Below are 16369 nucleotides of genomic sequence, written 5' to 3'. Positions count from 1 at the left end.
GCAGACTCCACCCACGTCGGAGGGAGGCCTCGCCGGGAGCCCCGCGCTTGCCCGGCCTGGGCCCCTAGCTCCGCGGGCTGGGGAGCTGCGGCTCGTCCGGGCCCGGGTCGGGCCGCGGCCGGGGCGGGCGCTTCGTGGGCTCGGCCTTGATTTCCGCTGAACCCGGGCCACCGCAGAGGCGCAGGTGCCTCCGGGGAGCAGGGCCCCAAGTGCGTTTCTTTGACGCCAAAGCGTTTGGACGTGGAAAGAGGGCAAACGGCTTGGCGGAGTGGGAGGTAGGGAGCGATGGTCTGCGAAAGGGCCAGGGGAGGCCTTAAATTTAAAAAAAAAAAAAAATTTTTTTTAAAGGTCTTTTATTCATTCTTTTCCCGTGTAGAAATAACATGCTCTAGAAAAAAAGTACGGACGTATTCTCACTGGGCCCTGAACGTTGTTTACCTTAGAGAACGAATTTGGAGATGAGGACAGGGACATTAGTTACCTTTTTTATAACACCCTTCTTTATTTTTGACTTGTTACAACGACTGTGTGTTGCCTTTGGTAATTAAAAAAGATACTTTCCATAATGCCTGTGATACCGTTTTCTGACGAGAAAAGAAATTCATATTCAGTGTAAGACACTGAGAAAACGAAGTATAAAAACCAACCCATGATCGCACCCAAAGAAAGTCACTTTTCATACTGAGGCATAAGACCTTTGATGATTTATTTCTTTCGTCATATTTTTGTGTGTTTGTTTTGCACGCTTCTACTGTGCAAACACTTTTGGGCACAACTTTTTTGCTGTTTGTTCCATTTGGGCACAACTTAACATGTTGACTTTTTTTCCATTTGTCTTTTCATGTATCTTATATATTTATGTTACTGGATGGCAATATCTTGACATTTAAAAATACACAAACCCTTGGGCCCCAGCAATTCCACATCTAAAATATTCTACAGCGGTGGGAACAGGTAAATAGTATAAACAAATACATTCATTGTAGCAGTGTTTATAGATGCATAAGGTAGCAACAATCTTGACGTTCATCATCAACCTTGATGGTTGATTAATTAAATAATCATGTAACATTACAGTAGAATGTTTTATAGTCATTATAAGAATATCATACATGTAAAGATATCCCCAAATGTATACTGCATTGAATAACAAAGCAAGCTTCAGAATAATTTATACTGTGAATCTCGCTCTCTGATATATTTATATATACATATATGTATGATCTATATATATAAGTGGATAATCATATCTAAGTGTATATGCACAGAAAATTTCTGGAAGAACACATATGAATCTGGTAACAGTTACTTTGGGGGAAGGAATAAAGGGTAAAGAGGGGTCAAGAACTTTTACTTTTCACCTTATACCTTTGTGTACTGGTTGAATTTTTCTCTTAATGTGAGCATATGATTGTAATTTTAAAAAAAATAATAAAAATGGGGGCTAGTTATATATAATTCTAGTAGATGTTTATTAAGGAAAATACAGTGTTCACTAAATAAACACAAAGTTCATTAAAGAAATACAGCATTGATTAAAGAAAACACAATCCCCTATACCATCCAAAGAGAAACACTGTTAACATTTTGGTTTATTTCCTTCTAGTTTTATTTCTAAATATATTTTGTTAACTTTAAAAAAATATACTAATGGAAAATATACACAAACGATGCATTTGTAGAAAAGTTAGAAAATGAATACCACTCAAACCCTGCTATTCAGAAATGACCACTGTTTACATTTTTTAGTGTATCAACTTTGCTCCCCTGCAGCATTTTCTTTGGGGAGTTGATTTTGTTTTTGCTTTTATTACGCCATTCCTTCCGTATATGTAAATTTGTGTTTTTCTTTAATTCATTCTCACATTTTTATATGCTTTTCCATGTTATTATTATTCACAGATATGATTTTAATAGTTACAAAATATCCCAGCAATAAACAAAAAATCCTTCACTCAGACATTCCCCTCTTAATGATTGCTGAGTTGTTTCCAAGTTTTTGTGATTATAAACAACTCAGATGAACACTTTATACTTACACTTTTTCCTCTATGTCAAATAATGTCCTCCCATCTGAGCACTGGAGTTACTAGGCTAAAGGGTAGGTCTATTTTTCAGACTTTCTTTTTTAGGATTTTATTTTATGTAGTCTTTATACCCGACATGGGGCTCGAACTCACAACTCTGAGATCAAGCCATGCTCTACTGACTGAGCCAAGCTCTCCTATTTCTCAGGCTCTTAACCAGCATTGTTCAGTTGTTTCTCCAGTGTATGGTGGACAGAGGCATTCTGGAGGAGAAGAAAAGATGGGAAGATGGGAAGGTGGGAAGGGGAGGGTTCACCTTGGTAATATTGGGTGGGAACCCCTGGAATTTATATCTCTGCCTGTCTGCTGCAGCTTTCCCCTTTCTTCTCTTTTTTTTTTTTTATTTTTATTTTTTGACGTTTATTTATTTTTGGGACAGAGAGAGACAGGGCATGAATGGGGGAGGGGCAGAGAGAGAGGGAGACACAGAATTGGAAGCAGGCTCCAGGCTCCGAGCCATCAGCCCAGAGCCCGACGTGGGGCTCGAACTCACGGACCGCGAGATCGTGACCTGAGCTGAAGTCAGACGCTTAACTGACTGAGCCACCCAGGCGCCCCTCTTCTCTTTTTCTTAAAAAAAAAAAATTTTGTTTAATGTTTAGTTATTTTTGAGAGAGAGAGCGTGAGCAGGGAAGGAGCAGAGAGAGAAGGAGACACAGAATCTGAAGCAGGCTCCAGTCTCTGAGCTGTCAGCACAGAGCCCGACATGGAGCTAGAACCCATGAACTGTGAAATCATGACCTGAGCCAAAGTTGGACGTTTACTGACTGAGCCACCCAGGCACCCCTCCCCTTTCTTTCTCTCCTAACATGGCACCAACTAGGACCAATTGCCAAGTACACATTTTGTGCTTCGCACTTTACATGCATTATCTCATTTACTTCTCACAAGAACCCTAAAGGTGGGTGGTCTCATCATCCCCACTTTACAGATGAAGAAACTGAGGCTTAAAGAGGTAACTGTATTTCCCAATGTCACATAGCTGGTAAGTGGCATGGCTGAAATTTGAACCAAGCCATCTGATTCCCTTTGCATAAATTTATAGACTGATCAAACTCTCATTTTATAGATAGAAAAACTGAAGCAAAAAAGGGGATGTGAGTTGCCCAGAGGAGTAGCCTAGCTCAAATTGCTGGACTTTTTCCCACTATGCTCCATTGTCTGCTCACAGGGCGCTAATCCAGGGAGTGGGGACTGAAGGCGCTCCAAAATTCTTTGTATTAGAAAATCTTCCTGTGGGGATTCTGGGTTCCAACAAGATTCAGAGTCTCTCAGAACCACAGCTCCAGCTGTGTGTCTCCCCTCCAGGGCTGGGTGCTGCCTGTCCATCATTTAAAAAAAAAAAAAAAAAAAACGGAAACAGCAGTTAAGCACCCACATGCCCAGGCAGGGAGGAAATCGGGCAGCCCCAGTGCATGTTCAGCCATGGCCATTCCATGGTTTGGAGTATGAAGTATCAAGATGAATAGAAAAGAGATGAGTGAAGAGGAGACAGAAAGTGCTCAAAGAAGGAGTGCATTCTGAGAGAAGACTGCAAAAAGAGACAGGGGAGAAGGAGGTGATGGCTGGAAGAAATGAATTGGAATCAGCTGATCCCCTCAGGTAAGAGAAAAATAAATACCCTAGTCTCTGAGTTCCCAGTTCAAAGAATTATAGGGAATCTGGCCTAGAAGTTGTAGCCACTGCATTTTACAGATGAGCCTCTGTGGGAGAGAGAGAGAGAGAGACAGAGAGAGAGAGACAGAGAGAGAGAGACTCTCCACAGGCCACAGAGCTGGCAAGCCTGGAATTCTGCCATTCCTCTGACCTCTCCTTCTGTCACATTGTCCCATCATCCCTTGGCTGAAGGTCAGAGCCCCAGGAGGTGAAGATCTAGATCTGTCTTCCTTGCTCAGGGCTGGGCTGTGCTCCCTGCTTGTGTGGATCCAGATGCTCTGATGCCAAGGATGGAGGGGCAACTAATGGAATAGAAAATTCCAGGAAGACCAGGACAGTAGGTATCCATCCATCCATCCATCCATCCATCCAACTGTCCATCCATTCATTCATGCGTTCATATATCCATTAATTTAGCTATTCATTTGTCAGTCCTTCTCTTCATCCATCCATCTGTCCATCCTTCTGTCCATCCATGGGATATCCATGGATATCCATCATCCATGTTAACAGTAACCAATAATCACAAGAGCATTCTGGTTAAGACTGAATTCTGGAATCAGACTCTCTGAATCTTGGCTCCACCACATATAAATTGTGTGACCTTAGGCAAATCACCTAGCCTCTGTGTGTCTTAGTTTCCTCATCTGTAAAGTGCAGATAACAATATTATATCCGCCTCATAGGGTTGTAGTAAGCATTACATGAATTAATCCATTTAAAGTATTTCGAACTGGTTCATAGCACCACTTATTATTATTCAAGGATGTGCTAAATGAGATCCTGAGATTGAATAAGGTGCTGTGGAATACAGGGGCGAAAGCCAACAGTGTGGTTTGGTGGCCAACTCAGGGAAAGTTGAGGCTCCTGTTCCTCGATTCACTGTTTTCAGAGTCCTTGTTTGGAGTCCAGTGAAGAGAGGAGGGAAAGTAGACTCCCTTGGCTGTGGTTTGGGGAGCTGTGTAACAGATGCTGTGTGCACTGCCCTGGTCCCCATGCATTTCCCTAGCTGCTGGAGATGTGGGTAGCTGAGAGCTCACCGCTGAGTCCCCGTATGTGGCTTGCCCATAGTTGAAGGAGGGAGCTATCGCACTGAGGTCATTTTGCCTTCTCGGGACAGCTCTTATCTTTGACACAGGTATAAATACTCAGCTCCCTTAGGTCGGCTCGGGCCAACTCTGATGGACCATCTTCGCTTCAGAGCCTCCATTGGGGTGACTGAAACCTCCACTGAGACCACATTACGGCCTCTACCTATTCCTGTTTCCTTCCCTTCCATTCCACAGGTGTTGACCCAAGAGCACCTCCTAATACAGTTCTGCGTGCTAATCTCCATCTCTGAGTCTGTTTCCTGGGAACCTGGCCTATTAGATAAAGGATACAACATCACTTAAAGGCTGTTCACCCTGCGCTGATAACACTCTCAGGGAGTAGGTACTATTTATTACTCCCATTTGCAGATGGGGAAATTGAGGCACACAAAAGTGAGAGGATGTGCCCAAAGTCACACAGCTGGTAGATGGCAGAACCAGGATTCAAATCCAGCAGCCAGGAGCTAGAGTGTATGCACTTGGCTACTATACCACACTGCCTAATGAGGTTCTGACCAAGCACAGGAATTCAGCGCGGGGTAGGGTGGGTGGGGGTGTGAGGGTGTGAAGGGGGGATGCATGTACCTGTGGGGTCACACGTGCACTCATGTACCTGTGGGGTCACTGGGAGTGTGATTGCATGGGCGCATGGTTAGCACGTGCTCTGCCACCACGAGGGTGACCGAGCAAGGCATGTGGGGGTGTATGTACACATGGAGTCCCCCATTCAGGTTCCCACAGGACACTTCTGCTGGGTTTCTCCTCTTTCCTGCTGGTACACAGGAGGAATGCGCGTGTGTATGTGGCAGCAGTGGGGATGGTGGTGCAGGATTTGGATTCAAAAGCCAAATTGCCATTTCCTTATTCCCACCATGGCTCTCAAGAGTAGGTAAGGTCTAGACTATTGGGACATCAGGCTCTCTGTGGAGTAGAGTTGATAAGTGGGACAGGGAAGTCAGAGAATGATGTGTTTTGCATCAAAGGAAGCAACCCCAGCCTTTGGTCCTGCCTGGCCTCCAGTGAGGGTGGTATCTTTTACCTCAGTGGGGGCCATTTAGTAATGAGTGGGGAAAGGCTGTGGAGTAAAACTGTTGGGTTTGAATCTCAGCTTTGTCTTTTAACTGTGTGACATCAGCAGCTTACCCACCCTCTCTGATCCTCTACATCCTCTCCTGTAAAATGAGTTTAATAACAGTAACTACTTCATAGGGTTTATCGTTAAGGCTGACCACATCCTTGAAATAAAGCTGAGCCCATAGTAAACCTTCAATAAATGCTTGTTTCATATTATTTTGAACCCACACTAGGCCAGGAAAGGGCAGAGGAAAGTGCTTTTCCAGAGGAAAGTGCTTATGTCAAGTAGCTATGTTAGCTAACCTTGTGAAGCCAGTACTGTCACGCCCATTTTATAGATAAGGAAACCGAGGCTCAGCAAATGAAGTGACTTGCCCCAGAGCACACAGCAAATGAGCGACAAAACCAGATTTCACATGTTGATCTCACTCAACTCCAGTGTTCTTCCTACCACACCACAGCTGCCTTCTTGTACGGCCTAGAAGCTTCTGGGCTGCGACAGCTTGTCCTGTAAACTCTGCTCAACACAGAAATTTTGCTGCTTACATGCTTTTCTCTCATGTTGCCTGCTCACAAGAGAATATGTAGGGATTTGCAGGTGGTCAGATTTTATGAAAAAAATAGACATTTCTCTTTGTGCAGAAAGAAATACAGGTGAGACGGTTGAGACAGTCGAGGGGGGGAGCTCTTAGAGGAAAATGGGAGGTTCAAAAGGCAATTAATGCTTCTGTCTGAAACTGTAAACAGATAGTTACCGGCTCTGACACCACCAGCATGCAGACAAAAGGCAGACAGAAACAGCGCACCACAAGGAAGCTGGGATAGACTACGCCCAGAGTGGAAATTAAATGTTTTCCTGAAAGCAGAAAGGAAAACCATGGTTAAAGCCAAGCCATGACTCTAAGTCTGTGACTCCATGACAGTATAAGTTTAGTGAGTTAAAGGCCCATAATTTGTACCTAGGTGTTGTGAATCTTAAAGTCTTACTCGACATTCTCTCTTGACCTAAGTTTGTAAAACAAAAGTAATAATTAGAAGTGAGTCTTCAACACACACTGTCATTTTAATTATATATATATATATATATATATATATATAGAGAGAGAGAGAGAGAGAGAGAGAGAGAATCATTGGCGTATTTAGTCAAAACTTTGGTTGTAAGCAATAGAGAATTCGAACAAATGCAAATAAACAAAAATTATTATTAGTGGCTCACAACTGGATCTAGGCATTCCGAGAGTTCAGTTGGCATCCTTGCCATGTCTTGGCTCTGCCTTCTTCTGTGGCTTTGTTCTCAGGCACACATGCTCCTCCCCAGGGTGACAAGATGGCCCTCAGAAGCTCCAGGCTTGCTTTCTTCTCCTGGTGGAAAAGAGATTGCCTGTCTCCAGCTAAAAATCTCAGGGTTCCCTCTGATTGGCTGTCATTGGGTCACATGCCCCATTTTTCATCCAATCCTTTAGTCAGACTGGATCACAGAGGTGAAATAAGTCCCACCCAAGGTACAGAGACTGATACTGGTGGAAAGAGATTTCCCCAGGGAAGCTGGGGTGCTTTTTCCAGAAGACAACACATGTTCACCATCTGGTAGTTCCTGCCTCTCTGTTAACCATGCTTAAGGAGAAGCTGTCATCAGGAATAATAATAATAATGAATAATAATAATAGCTAGCTCTTATTGAGCACTCACAATGTGCCAGGTATTACGCTAAATGCTTTATAGGCATTATTGTATTCATTCCTCACATTATCATACTTAATATTCATATTTATTCCTTATCATCATCTAATTTCCCCAATGGGCAAACTGGTGCTTAGAGTATCTAAGAAACTGGCCCAAGTTCCTAGAGATCGTAAGGAGTGCAACAGGCCGTCCTTTTCCCAATCCTGCGCCCTTAGCCTCTCTGGGAACTACATTTAGAGCTGGTCTATCTCTCAGAATTGACAGCTTCCTCCAAAGAGGAAGCTCTGAGCCTTCTAAAGGGCTACCTTGAAGAGGCTACCTGGTGTGGGATGGCAGATAGCACCCTGACGCTCCCTGAGAGTCATTCATGGTTCTCAGAGGGCTTGTCCTGGAGCAGCGCAGTGGACCTAGTGCCATGGATACTGAGAGGTTTGACAACAAGAGAAGTCTGATCCAAAGATCATTGTGAGTTTAAGAGCTTGGATTCCTTGGTCCACTTGCCCTCCCACCCTCCAGGAGTAGTGGAGAAAGAATGTGCCGTGGAGGGATTGTGTTAGGTTTGAGCTTCTGTTTGGCCACTAACCGGTTGCATGCATCCTCGAATAAACTCCATTAATCTCTCTAAGCCTTGGTTTCTGAATCCGTAGAATGATCATAATAACATCTTCCTCAGAGGGTTGTGAGGATTACATTACGTGAGAAGTAATGCCTGCCTGTCATCCCACCGGTGTCCCATGAAGTTTGTTCCCTCTGCATTATTTCCCTTCCCATCCCAGAGATGTAGCAAGGGGCACAGCAAGGAGAGAAAGGAAGGCACCTTCCACCTCTCCTGGCCAGCCTGCCGGGCTCCTCCTCCTCTCTTCCTCCTGGGTTTGAATCCCAGCTCAGCTGTCCTCTTCCTAGCTTTGTGACCTTGGGTAAGTCCCCCTCGCTCCCCTCCGCTGGAGAACAAACCTCCCTCATGAAAACCGCCTCTGCAAATTTGCCTGACACACCGGTTGTTTATTCTCTGAGTCTGAAATGGTGAGAGGGACAGCACTGGGTGGTTTAGGCTGCGTTGGGCAGGGCCTGAGATGTCTGGTCAGCAGAGGGGCCCTCTCAACTCCACTTCCCATCTCCTGAATAATTCATGACAAACAAAATGGCTGGCCCAGACTCTGGCCCTCCCTCCTCCCGGCTGGGGAAGGGAGAAAAGTTTCTAATTACAGGTCAGCTGCCTGGCTCCCTCGGGCCCCTGGGCACTGCACACAGGGGGTATTTATGGGAAGAGAGGGAGGGAAGGGGCTTGGTCCCAGGCCCTTTCCAGAAGGAACTCAACTCCTTTTGAAATTGCAGCCTGGGCCTGCTAAGGCGCAGGGTTAGACTGAGGGGGGGAGAAAAAAAAGTTAGAATCAGCAGGAAGAGACAACCCTGCTGAGGGGTCAGAGTAATGTATCCAGAAAAATGGCAGGTCAAGGAGGGGCTCTGGGGAAGAGCTGACAAGGGGAACACATTTGCCCAAGTCCCATGGAGAGTACAGCCAAGCTGGGCTTCATAAGGAGGACATCTTAGGGGTGCCTGGGTGGCTCAGTCAGTTAAGCATCTGACTCTTGATTTCAGTTCAGGTCATGATCTCATGGTTCCTGAGACTGAGCCTCATGTCAGGCTCCACGCTGACAGCGAGGAACCTGCTTGTAATTCTCTCTCTCTCTCTCTCTCTCTCTGCCCCTCGCCCTACTCTCTCTCTGTTTCTTCTCTCTCTCAAAATAAATAAATAAACATTAAAAAAAAAAAAAAAGAAGAAGGAGGACATCCTGACTCCAAAACCATAGAGCTACCTTCCAGTTTCCTGACCTGTAAAATGGGGAGAAACACAGAACCTACTTTACAGAGTGGTTGGTGAATTACATGAGTAGATGTGAGGTGCTTAGAATACTGCCTGGCACATAAACCCCCCAAATCTATAACAGTAGTATGGTTGTTCTTTTCTTTTTTTTTTTTTTTTTTAATTTTTTTTAACGTTTATTTATTTTTGAGACAGAGAGAGACAGAGCATGAACGGGGGAGGGTCAGAGAGAGGGAGACACAGAATCCGAAACAGTCTCCAGGCTCTGAGCTGTCAGCACAGAGCCCGACGCGGGGCTCGAACTCACAAATTGTGAGATCATGACCTGAGCCGAAGTCGGCCGCTTAACCGACTGAGCCACCCAGGCGCCCCTGTTCTTTTCTACATCATGCTGCCTCCAAGGGAAGTCAGTAAAGGATGAGAGTGACAGAAAGAGAAAGTTCAGGGACATTGTGAGAGAAATCAAAAATTACTCGTTAGGGAGTTTAACACAGTGATTGAGGGTAAGGACCCCACACATTTTCAATTAACTAAAAAGAGTAAGGACCCCAGGACTAGGCTGCCCTTGTTCAGTCCCAACTCTGGCTCTTTATGGCTGTGTGATGTTGGGCAAGTTGCTGTACCTCTCTGAGCCTCTGGATTCACCATCTGTAATAAATGGTAGCCATGGCCATTGGTGGAGAGCAGCGAACAAAATGGATAAAGTCCCAGTCCTCATGGAGCTTACAACTAGAAAGTTGTGCTAATCAAAAGCATTTATTGAATGCCTACTGTGTGCAGATCTTGTGCCTACCACATCACAGAACTCGCAGTATACTAGAAAAGCCAGACTAATCTAGAACATATTCCTGTGTGTCTGCTGTGTACAGGTCCTGTGCACTCTGCAGACATTCTCTCCACTCAACTTCACAGCATTCACCCTCATTTTATATACGAAGAAGCTGAAGCTCAAAGGGGTCAGGAACAGAGAAGGGATTTGAAACCTCAAGGGGGGAATCATTCAACAGCATGGATAAATCTCCAAACTGCATGTTAAAGGAAAAAAGCCAGACACGAAAGAATACACATTGTATGATTTCATTTACATGAAATTCTAGAAAAATGCAAACTAACCTATAGTGACAGAAAGCAGATCAGTGGTTGCCTGGGAACGGGGCTGGGGGGTGGGAGGGGTGGGGTGGGAAGGCAGGCATTGACTGCAAAGGGCACACAGGAACTTTTTGGGGAGATAGAAATGTTTTACATTTGACAGTAGTAGTAGTTACACGGGTGTAATCATTTGTCAGTGCTCACTGAACTGGACGCTTAAAATGGGTGCATTTTATGCATGTAAATTCTATCTCAAGGAGTCTGATCTTTTAAAAAGAAGAGGGGAAAACTGCACCAGACTTCAGAGCCCTGCAACCCTTCTTATACTATTTGAGTGTCTGATTTCAAGTTCATTTGTGGGCAGAAACTGTATCAGTTTCAAGGACTAGCAAAATGCTTCTCAAACCCACTAGTTCAGATCAACAATTATACCTTGGGCACCTTCCTTGTGCTGGGTGCTAAGGTCACAGAGCAATCAGCCTAGCGGAGACAACAGAAGAAAATGGGCAAATAGGCCCAATACAGCACAGTATATGTTCTGATGGGGCAAGTTAGACATCAACGGTGCACCCGCTGGGCCGTAGTAACAGACACCGCACCAAGCCTAGGACTTGGGGTGGTGAAGATCCCAAGCTCTGGAATCGAATGCCTGGGTTCAAATCCCCACTCTGCTTTTTGCTAGCTGTGTGACCTTGGGTGACCGCCTTCACATACCCCACTTCAGTTACCGCCTCTGGAAACTAGGGTGCACCCTGAAACTCCACCCTGAAGGGCTCTGAGAGAATAAAGGAAGGCAGGAAACGTCTCCTACCTGACACTGTGCGCAGCAAATGTCCAAGAATTGATAGCTGTTCCTATCCTGAAGAGTAGGGAACTGGAAGGCACAGAGAGAGATGGGGGGGGGGGGGGGGGGGGGGGGGGAAGACTCCCTACCCAATCTGGGGGTGGGAGAGGGGTCAGGGATGCTTTCCCAGAGAGGTGATGCTTGAGAAGGAATTGGCCACTCTAAGTGGCCATAGGAGCAGGAGAGAGTGGGAACCTCTTGGAGCAAATGCTCAATAAATATTTGCTCAATAAACAAAAAATAAAATAAAGACTGTGCAAGTCTTGCCTGTAACCAGGGGGATAGAAAAGCCTGCCAGGGCAGACTGGGGGGTCCTCAGGAAGCCAGAGCTGGATGGCTGGCCCCACTGGCAGGCTGCAGACTTTTCTGGAATACAGGACCCTCCTTGGCCTGGCCCCACACCACCCTGCGCCCTGCCCTGTGCTCCAGAAGGGATGTGGACACCCCCGGACCTCAGACCTGGAGCCCGCAGGAGGGTGAACCGGTGGGGTGGGCTGGCGGGGCGGGGGTCCTCCTGGGCTTTCTCCCCCTAACGAGAACGGCCAAGTCCCTGCGAGGCGCCTCCCGCGCCCCCGTTGTCCGAGCCACAAAGGGCCCGGATCAATGGAAGGCGGGAGCGGCCGAGGGGCCTCCTCTTTGTGCGGCTGTCTCAGGCCTGTTTGCACCGCCGTCTCCGCGCCCCCATTGATCAGGCATGTGGAAAGATTCCGCCTCCCGGGCTCCCTTTGTGGCCGCGTTGCCAGGCTGCGCCCGGCGTGACTGCACCGCGCTGGGCGCTCCCGCCTGCGGTGGGCACCGGGCTGCGAGACGGGGCGGGGTCCCCGAGAGGGCAGGCTTGCCAGATTTGGCAAATAAAAACACAGGACGCCCGATTAAATTCGCATTTCTGATAAACAACGAGTCAAAGCTAAACAAACAAACAAACAAACAAATAAACGTCCTAGCCTAAGTACGTCCCAAATATCGCATGGGTCATACTTATACTAGAAAAAAGTATTTGTTTATTCGTCTGAAATTCAGGTTTCACTAGGCGTCCGTCCTGTATGTTATCCGGCGTCTATGAGAGGGGGAAACCGAGTAAAACCGCACTGCCCAGCACTTAACGCGGATACGTCCCCCACCTTAAGTCGCTGGGGTTTGTCTTGTTTGCTTTTGCTTTTTGGCCATATCATCGGAACCCCTAAACTGCTAGTTAGTATTTTCCCTTAAATGAATTAATTTTTTTTTAACTTCCATGATTTAACGGATGCATAGGTGACATACATTAATATGAACAAATATTAAGGGTACCTCCGGGTGCATTTTTCCCTATACAGACACCCATGTGACTGCAGCCAGATCAGGATATAATGAATTCCCATCACCCGAGGAGGTTCCCTCTATTTGCTTCCTGTCAAGACCGTCCCCTGTTGGCAGCCACTATTCTGACTTCCCTCACCATGGATTAGTTTTAGTTGTTCTTGAACTTCATATACATGGAGGCATAAGTATGTACTCCCTGGAGTCTGGCTTCTTTTACTCCACATCGAGGTTGTGACATTGGTCCATGTTGTGGTGTGGCTTGGATGAGTAGCTTGTTTCCTTTCATTGCTGGCTGAGGAGTTTTCCATTCTTTGGTTGCACCCCGGTTTGATGGCCCCGTGCTCTCTCATTGATGGATGTCTCAGCCGTTTCCAGTTTGGGGCTACTATGAATTAAAGATGCAGTGATCAGACTTGTACTAGTCATTGTCCGGATTTAAATATATTTAACCTAAGCAATACTATTTGTGAATTCATAGGCTTGGCATGCTGGTTTTATTTTTTCCCTCTGTACATTCAATAGATTACTATGCCACATATTTATGTGAGCATTTTTATACCACCCCAGCTCACCTTCTGCACTGTCAATGGCCACATGCCAAAAAGCAGAATAAAGGTTAAGAGAACAGGTCGGCTCAGGGTGGATCCTGGGCAAGTGAGTTAGCTCCTTTGAGCCTTGGTTTCTTCATCTGTGAAATGGGGGTGATAATGCTAATTACCCCACAGGACAGTTGAAAGGCAAACTGGGATAATGCCGTAGAAAAGGTCTGAACACAGGGCTGGCGTATAGTGGATGCTCTACATTAGAGCCTCTATCAAGCTCTGGACTGATGCCTGCCCTCATTCCATCCTATTTCATTCCATTGAGGCAGGTACTATTATTATCAGCCTATTTTACAGTTGAAGAAACCAAGGCTCTGGGAGACAAAGTCCCTTGCTCCTGTTGGCATAGTTAGCAAGCGACAAAGCCACCACCCAGTGTGATTTCCATAGCTGGGGAGGCAAGAAAGATCCCGGAAGGATGAGGCTCAGTGCCTAGAAAAGAGGGCGGGCTATGAGGAGAGGCTGGGTACCATCTCCTTCCTGCCTCCGTGTCCTCCAGTAGCACCCAAACTGAAGACAAGCAGGTGGCTGTGGGGCCCCATTTCTCTTTGAAAAATGGAGAGAGCTGGGTTGGACATTTCTAGGAGAGGCCAAGCCTCCCAGCCACTGGGCAGGTGGGAGGACAGGCAGGGCGAGTCTGACGGGGTAGGGGGGCGGGCAGAGGAAGCAGGAAGCAGGAGGAGAAGCCCAGCCCTCTCGCAGAACTGCAGCCACAGCCGCTGGGCAGAGCCCGGCATCAGCTACCTGCCATCTGAAGGGCACGGGAACTGCTGATCTCAGGCGATTAGCATAACAATCCCCAATCCAGCGTCCTCGGGGCCCAAAGCTGGGTCTGCACAATCCCATTTCAAGCCAGCTCTTTCTTTAGCTGGCTAATTACGGGGGGCGGGGGGTGGGACAAGAGCTTCTTAAAGGGGCCCCTACACCCAGGATCAAGGCTGGGGCTAGGAGCAGGGAAAGGTCCCAACAATGCTTCAGCTCTGGCAAAGTATGGGTGCCACCACCGTGCGCCATTAGGGGAAATGACTGTCCTCACTGGAGATTTCAAAGGGCTTCCTGTTTCAACCATTCTTGACCCCATTAGTGCACAACTGTAGGATATATTCTGTACACAGCTGTATCCTGGTGCTTGGCACAAAGTAGGTGCTCTAATAAGTCACGAGCACAGAGCCTGTGGGTACAGAACTCAAGATTCTACCTACTGGGCTAAGGAGGCCCCATGCTGTGTACTAATGGAGGCCACTGAGACAGCCTCATCTTTGCAGGTCCCTGAGGGTGTACCTTCTGCCCATTCCCCCCCTCAGGGTCTTGAACCCCTCCTTGCCCCTCCAGCCTCCAGGCAACAGAAGTTAAAGAAGGCACAGAAGTTAGAATGGGCAGAGCACAGAGACAGAGCTGGATTTGATCCTAACTCTGCTGCTTATCCCCTGTGTAATCTTAGGCAAGTCTCTTAACCTATGAGGCTCAGTTTTCTCATGCATAAAATGGGGACATTCAAAATGTGCTTTAAACATTGCTATAAACATTCACTAAAATACCATATGGGAGTGTCTGTCACATGGTTGGGGCTCAGAAAATGGGAGTCCATTCTCCTCCTTTCATAGAAACACCTACTGTGGGGGCTCCTGGATGGCTCAGTCCGTTAAGTGTCTGATTCTTGATTTCAGCTCAGGTCATGATCTCGCGGTTCATGGGATCGAGCCCCACATCTGGTTCTTCACTGACAGCGAGGAGCCTGCTTGAGATTCTCTCTCTGTCCCTCTCTCCCTCTGCCCCTCTGCTCTCTCTCTCTCTCTCTCTCTCTCTCTCTCTCAATAAATAAATTAACATTTAAAAAAAGAAACGCCTATTGTCAATGTAGCTATTCTTTATCAGGTACCCATCATACACCAGTCTGCGTTCAGTGCTTAAATTCTCTCTTCAACCCTTGAAACACCTCTGTGGGATGGATGTGTTCTACACTGTTTGAAGAAGAGGAAAATGAAGTCAGAGAGGCAAAGGGATTTGCCCAAGGCCACCCAGCTAGAAAGTTTCAAAAGGAGGCAGGAGCCCAGCTCACCCTAAAAACAATGGCTCTGGAGGCCGGGAAGTGATGGTAGTTATTGTGGCCACTACCCCCTTCCCACTGGGCCTGGCCAGCCAGTCTCAGGTCTCCTGATCATGTGCTGCTGTGCGTTGGGCTTTGTGCTTCCAGCTGAGGATAGAGCTGAGCGCAAGACAGACAAATGTGGTCATTCTGCTCTCCTGGAGTTAGAATCTGACAACAATCCAGTAATTTCTGTGAGTGATAAGGGCCTTGAAGATAGTAAAATGAGGTGATGGGTAGAGTCATGGGGGTTCAAGAAGTCTTCTCTTGAGGGAGCGTTACTAGAACTTTAGGATAGCCCTGGGAAGATGGGAGGGGGACAGGAGAGCATAACAGAAGGGCAAGTGCAAAGAGCCTGGGGCAGGGTGGGGCTTGAAGTATCTGAGGAACTAAAAGGCAGCCCTGTGGTTGGAGCACTGCGAAGGAGGGTAAGAGTGGGGTGGAAGGAAATTGGGGAGGGAGGGTAAGAAATGTGAATTCCCTTCTTTCCTCCCTCTCTCCATCCCTTCCTTCCCTTTCTTCCCTTCCTTCCTTCCTTCTCTTCCCTTCCCTCCAGTGCCTACTATTTTCCAGGCACAGGGCCAGGAGCTGAGGGCCTGTCAGTTTCTCCACGCTTCTCCCTCTCTCCCCATCTCCCCTCCTCTCCCTTCCCCCTCCTCTTCTGAACAGCTGCCCCACCCCCACCACCGGTCCAGCTCTCTCCCCCTCTACTCCGTCCCATCCCCTCCCCCTGACAATGAGAACGAACCCTGAGCCCAGCTCTCCATAGTATCGTCCCTTTAAGGAATCCCTAAATCCAGACACCCCTCTCCTCCCCCACCTGAGAACCAATTAGGGTTCCCGAATTCAAGTAGAGGCTTTTGTGTGTCACGTGTTTAGGGAACAAAGCCCTCTCCGGCAGGAATAAAAGCTTCTATTCAGGAGCCAGTTTGTTCTCATTCTAATCGTTTCCACTTGAGCCTAGCCTCCTTCGCGGGTTCCCAGGGCCGCCCAGCTCGGCCTCACCTTCCCGCCTCAGCACCCCGCATTA

General features: G+C 47.1%; 1 long non-coding RNA gene across 1 annotated transcript; it reads right to left on the bottom strand.

Moving 5' to 3' along the window:
- Nucleotides 1–7038: 7038 nt before the first annotated feature.
- On the bottom strand, nucleotides 7039–14123 carry LOC109493239. Its single transcript, XR_006588148.1, has 4 exons — nucleotides 13998–14123; nucleotides 11809–13036; nucleotides 11317–11379; nucleotides 7039–7270 (listed from the first exon to the last, which is right to left on the bottom strand). It is a non-coding gene; the product is annotated as an uncharacterized LOC109493239 (long non-coding RNA).
- Between the last annotated feature and the right edge of the window lie 2246 nt (nucleotides 14124–16369).

Source organism: Felis catus, chromosome D3 (genome assembly GCF_018350175.1).
Source record: "Felis catus isolate Fca126 chromosome D3, F.catus_Fca126_mat1.0, whole genome shotgun sequence".
In the NCBI taxonomy this organism is placed as follows: domain Eukaryota; kingdom Metazoa; phylum Chordata; class Mammalia; order Carnivora; family Felidae; genus Felis; species Felis catus.
Note: the sequence above shows the minus strand (reverse complement) of the source record. Positions and strands in the feature narration are given on the sequence as shown.